Source organism: Hyla sarda, chromosome 4, assembly GCF_029499605.1.
Source record: "Hyla sarda isolate aHylSar1 chromosome 4, aHylSar1.hap1, whole genome shotgun sequence".
Lineage (NCBI taxonomy): Eukaryota > Metazoa > Chordata > Amphibia > Anura > Hylidae > Hyla > Hyla sarda.
Window position 1 is genome coordinate 289,203,163 of NC_079192.1, and position 16,320 is coordinate 289,219,482.

A 16,320-nucleotide genomic window follows, 5' to 3' on the forward strand; every position below is an offset into this window, starting at 1 on the left:
TCAGGCATCCTGGAGCAGCGGCGGCATTGACCGCAGCAGGTGGAGTGCGGCCGGAAAATGCGGCGTGGAGAAGGCTGCAGCGAAGATTGTGGTAAGTGATCTTCACTGTGGCCTTCTAAAAGCTGCTAAACTACAACTCCCAGCATGCCCACAGAGCCAAAGGCTGTCTGGGCATGCTGGGAGTTGTAGTTTTGCAACATCTGGAGGGTCACAGTTTGGAGACCACTGTGTAGTGGTCTCTAAACTGTGGTCCTCTAGATGTTGCAAAACTACAACTTTCAGCATACACTGACTGTCTGGGCATGCTGGGAGTTGTAGTTTTGCAACATGTGAAGTGGCACAGTTTGGAGACCACTATACGGTGGTCTCTAAACTGTAGACCTCCAGAAATTGCATAAGTACAATTCCCAGCATGGCCAGACAGTCAGGGATGCTGGGCGTGTAGTTCTGCAGAACTAATGTTGCAGAACTACAACTCCCAGCATGCCTGGACAGTCTGGGCATGCTTGGAGTTGCAGTTTTGCAACATCTGGATGGCTACAGTTTGGAGACCACTACTTAGCTGTCTCCAAACTGTTCTTCCCCAGTTGTTGCATAACTACAACTCCTAGCATGCCCAGACAGTCCAGGCATGCTGGAAGTTGTAGTTCTGCAACATCTGAAGCGCCAGATATTGCAGAACTACACGCCCAGCATCCTTGACTGTCTGGGCATGCTGGGAATTGTAGTTTTGCAACAGCTGTAGGCACACTGGTTGGGAAACGCTGAGTTAGAGTCTGTTTCCTAACTCAGTGTTTCCAACCCGTGTGCCTCTAGCTGTTGCAAAACTACAACTCCCAGAATGCACTGACAGACCGTAAATGCTAAGAGTTGTAGTTTTGCAACAGCTGAAGGCACACTGGTTGGAATCACTGAGCTAGAGTCTGTTTTCTAACTCAGTGGTTCCCCACCAGTGTGCCTACAGCTGTTGTAAAACTACAACTTCCAGCATGTACGGTCTGTCAGTGCATTCTGGGAATTGCGACCTCGACCCCCCCCCATGTGAATGTACAGGGTACATTCACACAAGCGGGTTTACAGTGGGTATCCTTCTACAAGTTTGAGCTGCGGCAAATTTTCAGCCGCAGCTCAAACTCCCAGCGGAAAACTTACTGTGAACCCCCACCTGTGTGAATGTACCCTAAAAACACTACACTAACAAATAATAAAAAGTAAAACACTACATATACACCCCCATACATGCCCCCCCCCCCCCAATAAAAATGAAAAATGTCTCATACGTCTCATTTCCTAAACGGAGCCTCCAGCTGTTGCAAAACCACAACTCCCAGTATTGCCGGACAGCCATACATAGACTGTCCTGGCAGGCTGGGAGTTTTGCAACAGCTGGAGACACCCTGTTTGGGAAACACTGCTGTAGGGTTTTGGTGGATACAAGCCCCATCCTTGTAACCGTGTCCGCCCCTATTGCAAATTCCTTATTTAGATCTCAAATGCGCATGGCGCTCTCTCACTTCAGAGCCCTGTCGTATTTCAAGGCAACAGTTTAGGGCCACATATGGGGTATTTCTGTACTCAGGAGAAATTGCGTTACAAATTTTGGGGGGATTTTTCTCCTTTTACCCCTTATGAAAAGGTAAAGTTGGGTGCTACACCAGCATGTTAGTTTAAAAAAAATGAAATTTTTACACTAACATGCTGGTGTTGCCCCATACTTTTCATTTTCACAAGAGGTAAAAAGGAGAAAAAGACCCCCAAAATTTCTAACGTGGGGTATTTCTAGTACGAAAATACCCCATATGTGTACGTAAAATGCTCTGCAGGTGAACTACATGGCTCAGGAGTGAGAGAGCGCCATGTACATTTGAGGCTAAAATTGGTGATTTACACAGGGGTGGATGATCGTTACAGCGGTTCTGACATGAACGCAAAAAAAAAATAAATACCCACATGTGACCCCATTTTGGAAACTACACCCCTCATGGAAAGTAACAAGGGGTATAGTGAGCCTTAACACCTCACATGCCTTTGTCAAATTTTCGTTAAAGTTAGACATGAAAATTAAAAATTTGTTTTTTTTCTCTGAAATGCTGGTGTTCCCCAACATTTTTAATTTTCACAAGGGGCAATAGGAAAAAAGCACCCCAAAATTTGTAACCCCATTTCTTCTGAGTATATATAAATACCCCATATGTGGATGTAAAGTGCTCTGCGTGCGAACTACAATGCTCAGAAGAGAAGGGGTGCCAATGGGATTTTTGAGAGAGAATTTGGCTGGAATTGAAGGCTATGTGCGTTTACAAAGCCCCCATGGTGCCAGAACAGTGGACTCCCCCACATGTGACCCCATTTTGGAAACTAAACCCCTCACGTAATGTAATAAGGGGTACAGTGAGCATTTACGCCCCACAGGTGTCTGACAGATTTTTTTAACAGTCATCTGTAAAAATGAAAAATTTTATTTTTCATTTGCACAGCCCACTGTTCCAAAGATCTGTCAAATGCCAGTGGGGTGTAAATACTCACTGCACCCTTTATTAAATTCTTTGAGGGGTTTAGTTTCCAAAATAGTATGCCATGTGTTTTTTTTCTTCTTACTGTTCTGGCATCATGGGGGCTTCCTAAATGCGAAATGCCTCCAAAAACTATTTCAGCAAAATTCGCTCTCCAAAAGCCCAATGTTGCTCCTTCCCTTCTGAGCCCTCTAGTGCACCCGCAGAGCACTTAACATCAACATATGAGGTATTTCCTTACTCAAGAGAAATGGGGTTACAAATTTTGTGGGGCATTTTCTCCTATTACTCCTTGTGAAAATGAAAAGTTTGGGGTAACACCAGCATTTTAGTGTTAAAAATCAAATTTTAAATTTTCACGTCCCACTTTAACCCCTTAAGGACTCAGGGTTTTTCCGTTTTTGCACTTTCGTTTTTTCCTCCTTACCTTTTAAAAATCATAACCCTTTCAATTTTCCACCTAAAAATCCATATTATGGCTTATTTTTTGCGTCGCCAATTCTACTTTGCAGTGACATTAGTCATTTTACCCAAAAATGCACGGCGAAACGGGAAAAAAAATCATTGTGCGACAAAATCGAAAAAAAACGCCATTTTGTAACTTTTGGGGGCTTTCGTTTCTACGCAGGGCATATTTCGGTAAAAATTACACCTTATCATTATTCTGTAGGTCCATACGGTTAAAATGATACCCTACTTATATAGGTTTGATTTTGTCGCACTTCTGGAAAAAATCATAACTACATGCAGGAAAATTTATACGTTTAAAAATGTCATCTTGTGACCACTATAACTTTTTTATTTTTCCACGTATGGGGTGGTATGAGGACTCATTTTTTGCGCCGTGATCTGAAGTTTTTATCGGTATGATTTTTGTTTTGATCGGACTTTTTGATCACTTTTTATTCATTTTTTAATGGTATAAAAAGTGACCAAAATACGCTTTTTTGGACTTTGGAATTTTTTTGCGCGTACGCCATTGACCGTACGGCTTAATTAATGATATATTTTTATAGTTCGGACATTTACGCACGCGGCGATACCACATATGTTTATTTTTAATTTTTTTTACACTGTTTTATTTTTTTATGGGAAAAGGGGGGTGATTCAAACTTTTATTAGGGAAGGGGTTAAATGACCTTTATTAACACTTTTTTTTTACATTTTTTTTGCAGTGTTATAGGTCCCATAGGGACCTATAACACTGCACACACTGATCTCCTATGCTGATCACTGGCGTGCATTAACACGCCTGTGATCAGCATTATCGGCGCTTGACTGCTCCTGCCTGGTTCTCAGGCACGGAGCAGTCATTCATCGATCGGACACCGGGGAGGCAGGTAAGAGCCCTCCCGGTGTCCGATCAGCTGTTCGGGACGCCGCGATTTCACCGCGGCGGTCCCGAACAGCCCGACTGAGCAGCCGGGTCACTTTCACTTTAGAAGCGGCGGTCAGCTTTGACCGCCGCTTCTAAAGGGTTAATACCGCACATCGCCGCGATCGGCGATGTGTGGTATTAGCCGCGGGTCCCGGCCGTTGATTAGCGCCGGGACCGACGCGATATGATGCGGGATCGCGGCGCGATCCCGCTTCATATCGCGGGAGCCGGCGCAGGACGTAAATATACGTCCTGCGTCATTAAGGGGTTAATGCAAGTTCGTCAATCACCTGTGGGGTGTTAAGGCTCACTATACCCCTTGTTACGCTCCTTGAGGGGTGTAGTTTACAAAATAGTGTTTTTTTGGCTGTTCTGGCACATAGGGGCTTCCTAAATGCGACATGCCCCCCAAAAACCATTTCAGCAAATTTTGCTTTCCAGGGGGGGCATTTTCTCCCATTACCCTTAGTAAAAATTGTAAATTTGGGGGTGAAATTTTTTTTTTTTCATTTACACATCCGACTTTAACGAAAAGTCGTCAAACACCTGTGGGGTGTTAAGGCTCGCTGGACCCCTTGTTACGTGCCTTGAGGGGTGTAGTCTCCAAAACGTATGCCATGTGGGTTTTTTTTGTTCTGGCACCATAGGGGCTTCCTAAATGTGACATGCCCCTCAAAAACCATTTCAGAAAAACTCACTCTCCAAAATCCCATTGTTGATTCTTCCCTTCTGAGCCCTCTACTGCGCTCGCCGAGCACTTCACATACACATGAGGTATTTCCTTACTCAAGAGAAATTGGGTTACAAATTTTGGGGGCCCTTTTCTCCTATTACCCCTTTTGAATTTTCTCCTTCACTTTGCTGCTATTCCTGTGAAACCCCTAAAGGGTTAACAAACTTTTTGAATGTCATTTTGAATACTTTGAGGGGTGCAGTTTTTATAATGGGGTCATTTGTGGGGTATTTCTAATATGAAGGCCCTTCAAATCCACTTCAAAACTGAACTGGTCCCTGAAAAATTCAGATTTTGAAAATTTTGTGAAAAATTTGAAAATTGCTGCTGAACTTTGAAGCCCTCTGATGTCTTCCAAAAGTAAAATCATGTTAACTTTATGATGCAAACATAAGATAGACATAATTTATATGTGAATCAATATATAATTTATTTGGAATGTCAGAGCAGAGAGCTTCAAAGTTAGAAAAATGCAAAATGTTCAAATTTTTCATCAAATTTTGGAATTTTTCACCAAGAAATGATGCAAGTATCGACAAAAATTTACCACTAACATAAAGTAGAATATGTCACGAAAAAACAGTCTCGGAATCAGAATGAAAAGTAAAAGCATCAAAGAGTTATTAATGCTTAAAGTGACAGTGGTCAGAATTGCAAAAAAATGCTCCCGTCCTTAGGGTTATAATGGGCTCCATCCCCAAGGGGTTAAAAGTGTTGAAAAAGACTAATCAATAACAATGGTACAGATAAAAAAAAAAACTGATTATGGCGCAAAAAAAAAGAGGCCTCATACAGCCCAGTACACAAAAAAATAATAAAGTTATAGGGATCAGAAAATGGCAAAATGAGAAAATCGAAAAAGTTTTGGATTTTTTTTAAACTAGTAAAACATGATGGAAGCTACAAATTTAGTATTGCTGTAATTGGGCCTACCTAAAGTATCAAGATAATATGTTAGTTTGAGGACACGGCAGTGTAAAAAACAACCACCCAAATTAGCAAAATTGCATTTTGCTTCAGAATTTCACCTCACAAATTATTACTTTTTTTGTTTCTGAGTATAGGTTATGAAAAAACTAAAGGGGTCATTACAAATTACAATTGGTCCCACCAAAAAAAGCCCTCAGATGGGTGTGTAGATGATTTTTTTTTAGTTATGGCTATTAACCCCTTAAGGACCCAGCCCATTTATACCTTAAGGACCCGGCCATTTTTTGCACATCTGACCACTGTCACTTTGGGGGAGATTTATCAAAACCTGTCCAGAGGAAAAGTTGCTGAGTTGCCCATAGCAACCAATCAGATCCCTTCTTTCATTTTCCAGAGGCCATTTCAAAAATGAAAGAAGCGATCTGATTGGTTGCTATGGGCAACTCAGCAACTTTTCCTCTGGACAGGTTTTGATAAATCTCCCCCTTTTTAAGCTTTAAGTAAGCTTTTACTTTTCATTCTGATTGTGAGAATGTTTTTTCGTGACATATTCTACTTTATGTTAGTGGTAAAATTTTGTCGATACTTGCATCATTTCTTGGTGAAAAATTCCAAAATTTGATGAAATAATTGAAAATTTTGCATTTTTTTTTACTTTGAAGCTCTCTGCTTATAAGGAAAATGGATATTCCAAATACATTATACATTGATTCACATACACAATATGTCTACTTTATAAGTAAAATGTAGAAGGAAATGGCACTGTCCAGATGTATTGGATGGGTTTTGGTAGTGATTGTACTCCAGGAGATCGGGTAAGCAGACATGCGATGGGGGTGCAGGTTAAACAGAAAAAGTCCAATAATAGGTGCAAGTGTAGAAGGAAGAAACCGCACTCACCCACTTTAAATGTGCTGCAAACAAGGAGATTTTTATTCAGCCGGGGGCCAGAGTCCGGAACAGGTGGAGGACGTGGAGGAGGAAAATGCAACTAGTTTCGCTCACAGAGGAGCTTTATCCAGCTAATGTGCCACCACTGGGGGAAGAGGAAGTGGGAATCTTATACCGCCCAGGGAGGCTGACGTAACATATGCAATCAAAGGTAATAGAACACACATGAGCATATATTGATACATAGCAGCCAAGAAATAATTTCGGATAATTTCGCAGAATTCATCAATTACATCAGTAATAATAATATGAATATGAAATTTACTAGTAAAATCAGCACTAAACAATTGGAATTTCTGGACGTACTTCTGGTGATTGAAAACAACCAACTCCAAACAAAAGGCTACAGGAAACCCACGGCTTCAAAAAATCTCCTCCATCATAACAGTTTTCACCCTCACCACACAAAAACCGCATTACTATATAGCCAGTTTTTAAGGCTAAGAAAAATAAATAAAACAGAAATTGATTTCGAGATACAGGCCCAAGAGTTATATCAGCGTTTCTTATCTCGTGGCTACCCAGAACATGATCTTACAAAAGCACTTGAAAAAGCGAGGAAAATTCCTCGAATCGAGTTGGTCACCAAACAATACAAAAATCGAAGGAAAAAAAAGAAAAAGGATTCACATAGATTTGTGTTTTCCTTTCAATATAACATTATGGCTGATACTATTCGTCAAGTCATTAAAAACAACTGGTTCATAATCGAAAATGATCCTTTCTTCCGTGAAATGTCCTGTGAAAAACCTCTAATTTCATTTAGACGAAGTAAAAGTCTAAGCAATATTCTTGTCCGAAGTACCTTACCTGCTGATAACAAGAACAAAGATTGGCTCTCATCTTCTACCCCTATCGGTAATTTCAAATGCGGGCACTGTTCACACTGCAAATACTTCCTAACTGACAAGAATTTTTCCCTGGGAGGAATCGAGGTGCGACTTACAGATTTCATCAGTTGCCGCACTGATTATGTTGTATATGCAGTAACTTGCCCGTGCAGACGTTTTTATATTGGTTCTACTATTCGTTCTTTAAAAATCAGATTTCGCGAACATCTCCGGTCAATTCACACTGGACACAGATGCATGCGGCTAATTGAACATATACGGATTGCTCATGAAGGCAATGCAGAAGTTTTGAGATTCACCGGATTACTAAGAGTTAAAGAAAACCAACCGGGAATTTGCTCCGTGCTGAAGAAAGGTGGATTATGCGCACACGAGCCTTAGAGGGACTAGGTCTGAACGATCGCCAAGATCTCAGCGTTTTTTTGTGACTAAGTTCTATTTTTTCTATCATTCAAAAATTCCTTTTTTTTCATTCATTTTTTCAAGTAATATAGTTCCTCTTTTTTTTTCCTTTTTTTACAATTTGTTTCGCGGGCCCCTCTTTAGTATATATAAAAGTTTTTTTGTAATATATAGTTACATATATTTTTTGTCCTTGCTTGCTCATAATTCCATATTATACATATTTTTTGTTCCCTCCTTTTTCTTATCTAGATTATATATTTTTCTCTCCCCCAGGCTTTTTTTCACCTAGCGGTTTTTATGTTGCATCCTTTTTTTCATCAATTTTTTTTTCCCCTCCCTTTTTTTCTTCTTACCATTTCTTGGCTGCTATGTATCAATATATGCTCATGTGTGTTCTATTACCTTTGATTGCATATGTTACGTCAGCCTCCCTGGGCGGTATAAGATTCCCACTTCCTCTTCCCCCAGTGGTGGCACATTAGCTGGATAAAGCTCCTCTGTGAGCTAAACTAGTTGCATTTGTCTCCTCCACGTCCTCCACCTGTTCCGGACTCTGACCCCCGGCTGAATAAAAATCTCCTTGTTTGCAGCACATTTAAAGTAGGTGAGTGCGGTTTCTTCCTTCTACACTTGCACTTAATATGTCTACTTTATGTTTGCATCATAAAGTTGACATGTTTTTACTTTTGGAAGACATCAGAGGGCTTCAAAGTTCAGCAGAAATTTTCCAATTTTTCACAAAATTTTCTAATTCGGAATTTTTCAGGGACCAGTTCAGTTTTTAAGTGGATTTGAAGGGCCTTCATATTAGAAATACCCCAAAATTACCCCATTATAAAAACTGCACCCCTCAAAGTATCCAAAATGACATTCAGTAAGTGTGTTTACCCTTTAGGTGTTTCACAGAAATAGCAGCAAAGTGAAGAAGATTCAAAATCTTCATATTTTACACTCGCATGTTCTTGTAGACACAGGCCCTCATTTACTATTCTAAACCCAACTTGTTTTGTCGGGTTTTTTTGGCGCATCTTTGTCTGTGACATGTCGCAGACATCGTGCGCCAGTCTGCGACACGATGCAACATTTTTTCCCGACGGACCCGATGTGGATTCTCCCAAACCCGAAAAAGGGGCGTAACCCGACATTTCTGAGCTTTCCCACATATTTATAAAGGTTTCCAACCCGAATTTGTTGAATTGTGGATTTTTTCCCTACAACTCAGAGGAGTTGGAAACCAAGCCAAAAAAATGCACGTGCGACAAATAGTATGCGACATAATAATAAATACCAGGGGGAAAAAGCAGTCGGGTAAGAAAGCAACATAGACTTACAACCCGATTTTCTAAGTAAATGAGGGCCACAGTTTTTGAATTTTTACAAGTGGTAATAGGAAAAAAAAAATGTAACCAAATTTCTCTCGAATAAGGCGGGTGTATGTGAAGTGTTTGGCGAGTGCAGTAGAGGGCCCAGAAGGGAAGGAGCAACAATGGGATTTTGGAGAGTGAATTTTGCTGAAATGGTTTTTGGGGCGCATATCACATTTAGGAAGCCCCTATGGTGCCAGAACAGCAGAAAACCCCACATGGCATACCATTTTGGAAACTACACCCCTCAAGGCACATAACAAGGGGTCCAGTTAGCCTTAACACCCCACAGGTGTTTGACGACTTTTCGTTAAAATCGATGGTGTAAATGAAAGATGCAGCTTTTTCCCCAAATGTCCTCCAATATTTGTAACCCCATCTCTTCTGAGTATGGAAATATCTCATGTTAGGACGTAAAATGCTCTGCGGGCAAACTACCATGCTCAGTAGAGAAAGAGTCACATTTGGCTTTTGGAAAGCAAATTTTGCTGAAATGGTTTTTGGGGGGCATATCGCATTTAGGAAGCCCCTATGGTGCCAGAACAGCAAAAAATACCCACATAGCATACTATTTTGGAAACTACACCCCTTAAAGGAAAGTAACAAGGTGTTCAGTGAGCCTTAACACCTCACAGGTGTTTGACGACTTTTTGTTACAGTTGGATGTGTAAATGGAAAAAAAAAATTCCTAAATTTTACATTTTTACAAGGGTTAATAGGAGAAAATGACCCCCAAAATTTGTAACCACATTTCTTCTGAGTATGGAAATACATCATGTGTGGACGTCAAGTGCTCTGCTGACATACAACAATGCTCAGAAGAGGAGGAGCGTCATTGAGCTTATGGGAGAGAATTTGTTTGGAATATAAGTCAGGGGCCATGTGCGTTTACAAAGCCCCCCATGGTGCCAGAACAGTGGACCCCCACATATGTGACCCCATTTTGGAAACTACACCCCCCACAGAATTTAATAAGGGGTGCAGTGAGTATTTACACCCCACTGGTGTTTGACAGATCTTTGGAACAGTGAGCTGTGCAAATGAAAAATTACATTTTTCATTTTCACGGACCACTGTTCCAAAAATACTAGGTTCGGACATGATAACTGAACGCCAAAGAATGTTGAAAAATAATGGACACGGCCGAACCTTTGACCCCTAAGGGAGCTGAAAGCCAACCACGACCGGAGAAAAAGGCTGAGTTTCACACCAACAGAAATAAGACCGCCATGTATGGTGGTAAATCTTTGCAGAGGAAGGCTTGTGAGCCCTCAGCATGGTGTGAACCACTTGGGAAGAGAAACCGCGGGTCCTCAGAACCGCTGTCTCAACCACCACGCCGTCAAAAGCAGAGACGGTAAATAGGGATGGCACGCCTTGGACGGCTGAGAGACCACATCCCAGAAACGCCCAGAATGAAAAGCGATGAGATGGCCGGAAACCTGAGTTCCGCCCAGAAGGGAATTTCCCAAGAAGCAAGCAAAGAAAGGATTGCCCTAGGCCCCAACATGTTGAAGGGGAAAAGGGCTTCTCGAGGGACCAAGGCCTCAGACCGGCCGGTCCTTGAAAACACCTCCCCAGCCCGACAGACTGGCAGGGAGGGGCAGTAAGGAGCTCCCCCGAAAAAGCAGGGGGGAAAAGAAGCCACCATAGAAGGGACCGACAAGACTGTCGAGTGACAATGGAGACCTGTCCCACCGGAAGAAAATCACCAATTGAAGAGGACGGTGATGAAACTGGGCAAATGGCAAGGTCTCCAAGGCCGCCGCTAACCGACCCAGGACATCCATGCAAAAGCGAATGGAAACTGGAGCAGGGTGCCGAAGTCATCGGACTCTTAATAAGAGAGTCAACCGATTGGTCGACGGAGTTGAAAGCGGGCAGAGGCCGCGTCAAACTGGAGCCCCAGGAAAGCGGTGGGACTTGTCCCGAATGACCATCCAACCGAAAAGAGAGACAAGGTCTGGAGGTTGAGACTAAGACTCTCCAGGATCTGGGCCCTGGCTGGAGCTCTGATCAGAAGGTCGTCCAAGTAAGGAATCACGGAAACAACTGTTATCCGTAAAAGGAGCTATCATAGGTGCCAGGACTTTGTTAAAGGTCCGCGGAGAAGTGGCCAGACCGAAATGGAGAGCCACAAAAGAAAATGACCGTCTGGAACTGCAAAGCGGAAGTACCGCTGATGACCGGAACAATGAGATATGGAGGCAGGCATCCTTAATGTCCACCGAGGAACGAAAATTCTCCATGAACCAGGGATGCCAGCACCGAACGGAGAGACTCCATTCGGGATGGGAAGCAGAAGATGCTGGCTGAGATACTCGAGAACCAAGATTGGGCGAACAGAAACGCCTTTCTTGGGGACCACAAAGAGGTTGGAATAAACCTCGAAAACGTTCCCCTGTATGAACCGGGACAATTAATGTGCGTGGTCCAGGCATCCCGGAAGAGTAAGAGGCGACCAACCACCCGAGAAAGGTCGGCGGGTGGGGGCGACCTATCAGATCGAGGAAGGCCTACGGTTGCCTGATGAGGCCGCAAAACGGCCTGAACGGATAGCCAACCTCCGGGAGGGACAGGTCCGGAAGGAGGGAGCCCTCTTCCCGTGAAGGCGCAGGGGTGGACCCTTTGTTGGTACCCTGTGGTGGCACCAAAGGTCCGCAGAACCCGAAGGAGGACTTACGACAGAAAGCGGTTCTGTGAGCCGTATCCAGAGGTAATAAAGAACTCTTTTCCGCCCGACGCATCACTTCCTGAAGGCGGCGTCCCCATTCCAGGCTTTAAACCACATGGAGGGACGGTGGCTACCAGGTAGCTTGTGGCAAAGGCAGCACAGTGGCTGCACATGGAACAGAAAATCTCCAGCTGCGGAGCATCGGGAGCTAGATTAAATAAAGCATCCAGAGGGATCTTGAAGACTACCCTGGCGGAGATGGGAGACCATACTGAAAGGGCCCTTGACCCTCAGGCCGAAGAAAAAGCTGGAAGATCCTGCTGTCTCAAAGGCAAAGTTTGCCAGTCTCCACCTTCATGTCGGCTGGATCTTGAAGGCAGCTGCATCAGCCAAAGGCCTGGTAGGCGCCTTAGAGAGGCGGGAGACCGGCAGATCCACAGTTGGAGAGGAGGTCCACCGAGCAATGAGGTCCTTGGCGAAGGGATACCGCGCTTGACCCTTCTATGTTTCCTGAAACTTCTTGTCAGGGTGTCTACAGGCAGATACCAGCAGGGCGTAAAATCCAGAAGGTCTTGGGTGCCGGTCGGGCACGAAGAAAAGGAGACTTCTGGAGCCACGTCCGAAGTTCCTGGGTCCTTTAAATCTAAATCTTTAAATCTTTTGGCTGAAACCAATGAGTACACCACATCAGGCATCCGTGCGTTCCTTTAAGTCGGAGGCCGAATCAGAAACCTCATCCGCAAGTTCTCCAGGTGAATGGGAATGAGGTGAGGCAGCCCTGGAAGAGGTCGGGCACGATGAGAGGAAACTTCTGGACCACGTCCGAAGTTCCTTAGCTGGAAGGTGTCCCTTATGGCCGAAACCAATGAGTACACCACATCAGGCATATCCATGTGGTCCTGAGTCGGAGGCCGAATCAGAAACCTCATCCACAAGTTCTCCAGGTGAATGGGAACGAGGTGAGGCAGCCCTGGAGGTTGGGCACGATTAAAGGAAACTTCTGGAGCCACCTCCAAAGTTCCTGGGTCCTCTACATGGAAGGTGTCTCTTGTGGTCGAGACCAATGAGTGCAACATGTCCGACATATCCGTGTGGTCCTCTGAATCAGAGGGCGAATCGGAAACTGCATCCACAAGTTCTCCAGGTGAATGGGAACGTGTGAGGTGGCCCTGGAAGAGGGGAAGACTAGGTACACGGGTCTGGAGAGCCAGAGCGGCAACCATGGGAGTGTCCTCTAGGGGAACGACGCTTGCTACAGGGCGGAGTAACGGAGCAATGCCTGTGAGTGGAGCGCCCGTGCCTGCCAGAAGACTCGGAGGATGAGTCAGATGAAAAACACCCCCATGACGCTGTGAGAGCATCAGTATAGGGGGAGAGTGGGACCCTCCGGAGGGCCTCTCCAATGCAGTCACCACAGAACGGGAGACCTGAGCCAAGTCGGATACAGACTGGGGGAGGGAGAGAACCCAGGCTGGAGGGGCGGCCGAACCCACCGGGTCTGGTAGACAACCGGGGTAGAATAGCAGGGGGGTCTGGGGGAGCAGGCAGAACAAGTGGTTCAGCAGAACCAGACATTTTTGAGATACAGCTTTTACAGATGTAATGAGTGGGTAACACTCCAGCTAACTGTTTAGAGGGAGCAAATGGGTTCAGCAGAACCAAAGCATTTTGGAATTACAGCTTTTACAGACAAAATGATGAACTAACGCTCCAGTTGTCTGTGCAGCCCAAGTCTGTGACCCCAGGGCAGCTGCTGTGAGAACTCCGTTCTAGTTGAGAAATGCTGGCCAATAGCAAGAGGGGCGGGGGGTCAGGAGCAGGGGCACTGCTGATTGGCCCCTGCCTCTCACAAACATGTGAACAGCGCTGATTGGAGGCTAATTCGCTCCTCTTAGAAGCCCCAACTACAGAGGGGGCGGAGCTATAGTGCTCTCAGCTTCTGACAAGAAGGTCAGTAATGGCACCCACGCCCGCTCCTCTCCGCGAGGGGAAGCGAGAGACACCGCCGGCAGCCGACTGCTGCCGAAAGCAAGCCGGCGCTTCATGCGCCCGCTTAGTAAAAACGCCGCGGCTGTCAGCCGCTTAAACCCTTAACGACGCAGAACGTAAATGTACGTCCTGGTGACGTGGTACTTAACGCACCAGGACGTACATTTACGTCCTGAGCATAACCGCGGGCATCGGAGCGATGCCGGCATCATGCGCGGCAGGTTCCGGCTGTGGATCGCAGCCAGGGACCCGCCGGCAATGGCGGACACCCGCGATCCCGCGGATGTCCGCCATTAACCCCTCAAATGCCATGATCAATACCGATCACTGCATCTGCAGCATCGCGGTCACTTAACAGGATGATCGGATCGCCCGCAGCGCTGCCGCAGCGATCCGATCATCCTGCACGGCAGACGGTGGTCCCCTCACCTGGCTCCGCTGCCTTCCGGGAGTCTTCTGCTCTGATCTGCCTTCCCGCAGACCAGAGCAGAAGACCACCGATAACCCTGACCAGTGCTATGTCCTATACATAGCACCGAACAGGATTAGCAATCGAGTGATTGCTTTAAATAGTCCCCTATGGGGACTATTAAAGTGTAAAAATAAAAGAAGTAAAAAAATTTGAAAAACCTCCTCCCCCAATAAAAACGTAAATTGTCCCATTTTCCTTATTTTACCCCCAAAGTGTAAAAAAATTATTTTATATACATATTTGGTATCACCGCGTGCGTAAATATCCGAACTATTAAAAGAAAATGTAAATGATCCAGTACGCTGAACGCGTAAACGTAAAAAAAAAAAAAAAGGCAAAAATAGCTGCTTTTTTTTTAATAACATTTTATTCCAAAAAAAATGTATAAAAAAAAATGTAATAAAAGTTTTGTATAAGCAAATATGCTACTAATAAAAAGTACAGATCACGGCGCTTAAAATGAGCCCTCATACCGCCACTTATACGGAAAAATGAAAAAGTTATAGGTCTTCAAAATAGATTTTAAACATACTAATTTGGCTAAAAAGTTTGCGATTTTTTTTAAGCGCAACAGTAATCGTTAATTTCTAACGATAATTTGTTTTCCCTTAGTCCTAACAGTAGCACAGATGGGGTATTCCAACCCCCTGCGAACTGGTTAGGACAGATGGAAGTTTTATTGAACCTAATTAAACAATCAGTGAAAACACACCCACAACACCCTGTATAAGTAAGAGGGTCATCCTCTGCCCCATTGTGTAGTAACAAGAAGAACTAAAGGCAAACAATAGAAGAAAATAACTTAACTAGGGAGGGAAAGTTGTGCTACTGTTAGGACTAAGGGAAAACAAATTATCGTTAGAAATTAACGATTCCCTTACGTCCTAACCAGTAGCACAGATGGGGAAATGGCAAGCAGAAACCCTATGAGGGAGGGCTCTCATGCCTGACGGCAGATAATACTGTCCGTCCAAATGAGGAGAAATCGGCCAATCTACTGTCAAGTCTGTAGTGGGTGATAAATGTGGAGAGTGAACTCCAGGAAGCAGCTTTGCATATATGTTCCAAGGGAACAAGACTCCTTTCCGCAAAGGAGGTAGATACAGACCTGGTGGAATGAGCTTTTACAAACTCAGGAGGCTCCTTACCTTGGGATACCATGGCAATACGAATGGCATCTTTTACCCATCTACTGATGGAGGGCTTTGAAGCTTTAAGACCTCTCTTGGGTCCTGAAAAGAGAATTAGCAGATTTTCATCCTTCCGAAACTCCAAAGATCTTCTTATATAGATCTGGAGACATCTCGAGATATCTAGGCAATGAAGAGCACTATCTTCATTGGAGGATGGAGGAGAAAATACTGGCAGGGATATAACTTGATTAATCTTTTGGAATGATGGAACTTTAGGTATAAAGGATGGCATAAATCTGAGTAACACTCGATCTGGCAAAAATTTAGTATATGGTTCAAGTGCCGAGAGCGCTTGAAGTTCCCCAATCCTTTTGGCTGAAGTGATTGCCAGTAAAAAAGTTATTTTAATGGTAACAAACTTCATGTCCACCTCCTCCAAGGGCTCAAAGGGAGGAGATGCTAACCCCTTGAGCACCATCGATAAGTCCCATGCTGGGACAGGTTGTATAATTGTAGGTTTTAACCTTGAGGATCCCCTCAAGAATGTTTTGACTAGTGGGTCTTGAGACATTGGTTTATTGAGAAAGGCAGAGATGGCTGATACCTGAACTCTGAGTGTGGAAGGAGATAGATTCTTGTCTAATCCCTCCTGGAGAAAGTTGAGGATTGTGGCAACAGCTGGATTCTGTCCAGGTAGTTGTTTCTTGGAGCACCAAGACTGAAAAGTTGTCCAAATTCTTTTATAGGCTCTGTTAGTGGACTCCGCTCTGGAATGCGAGAGGGTATTCAAGACCGCACTAGGAAGCCCTTCTAGATGTGGAAGGGACTGGTCAACCTCCAGGCTGTCAGGTTGAACATTTGAAGATTTGAGCAGCTGTGAGTGTCCCCCGACACTAGTGCTTGCTCTGGGGGAAGCCTCCAGAATTG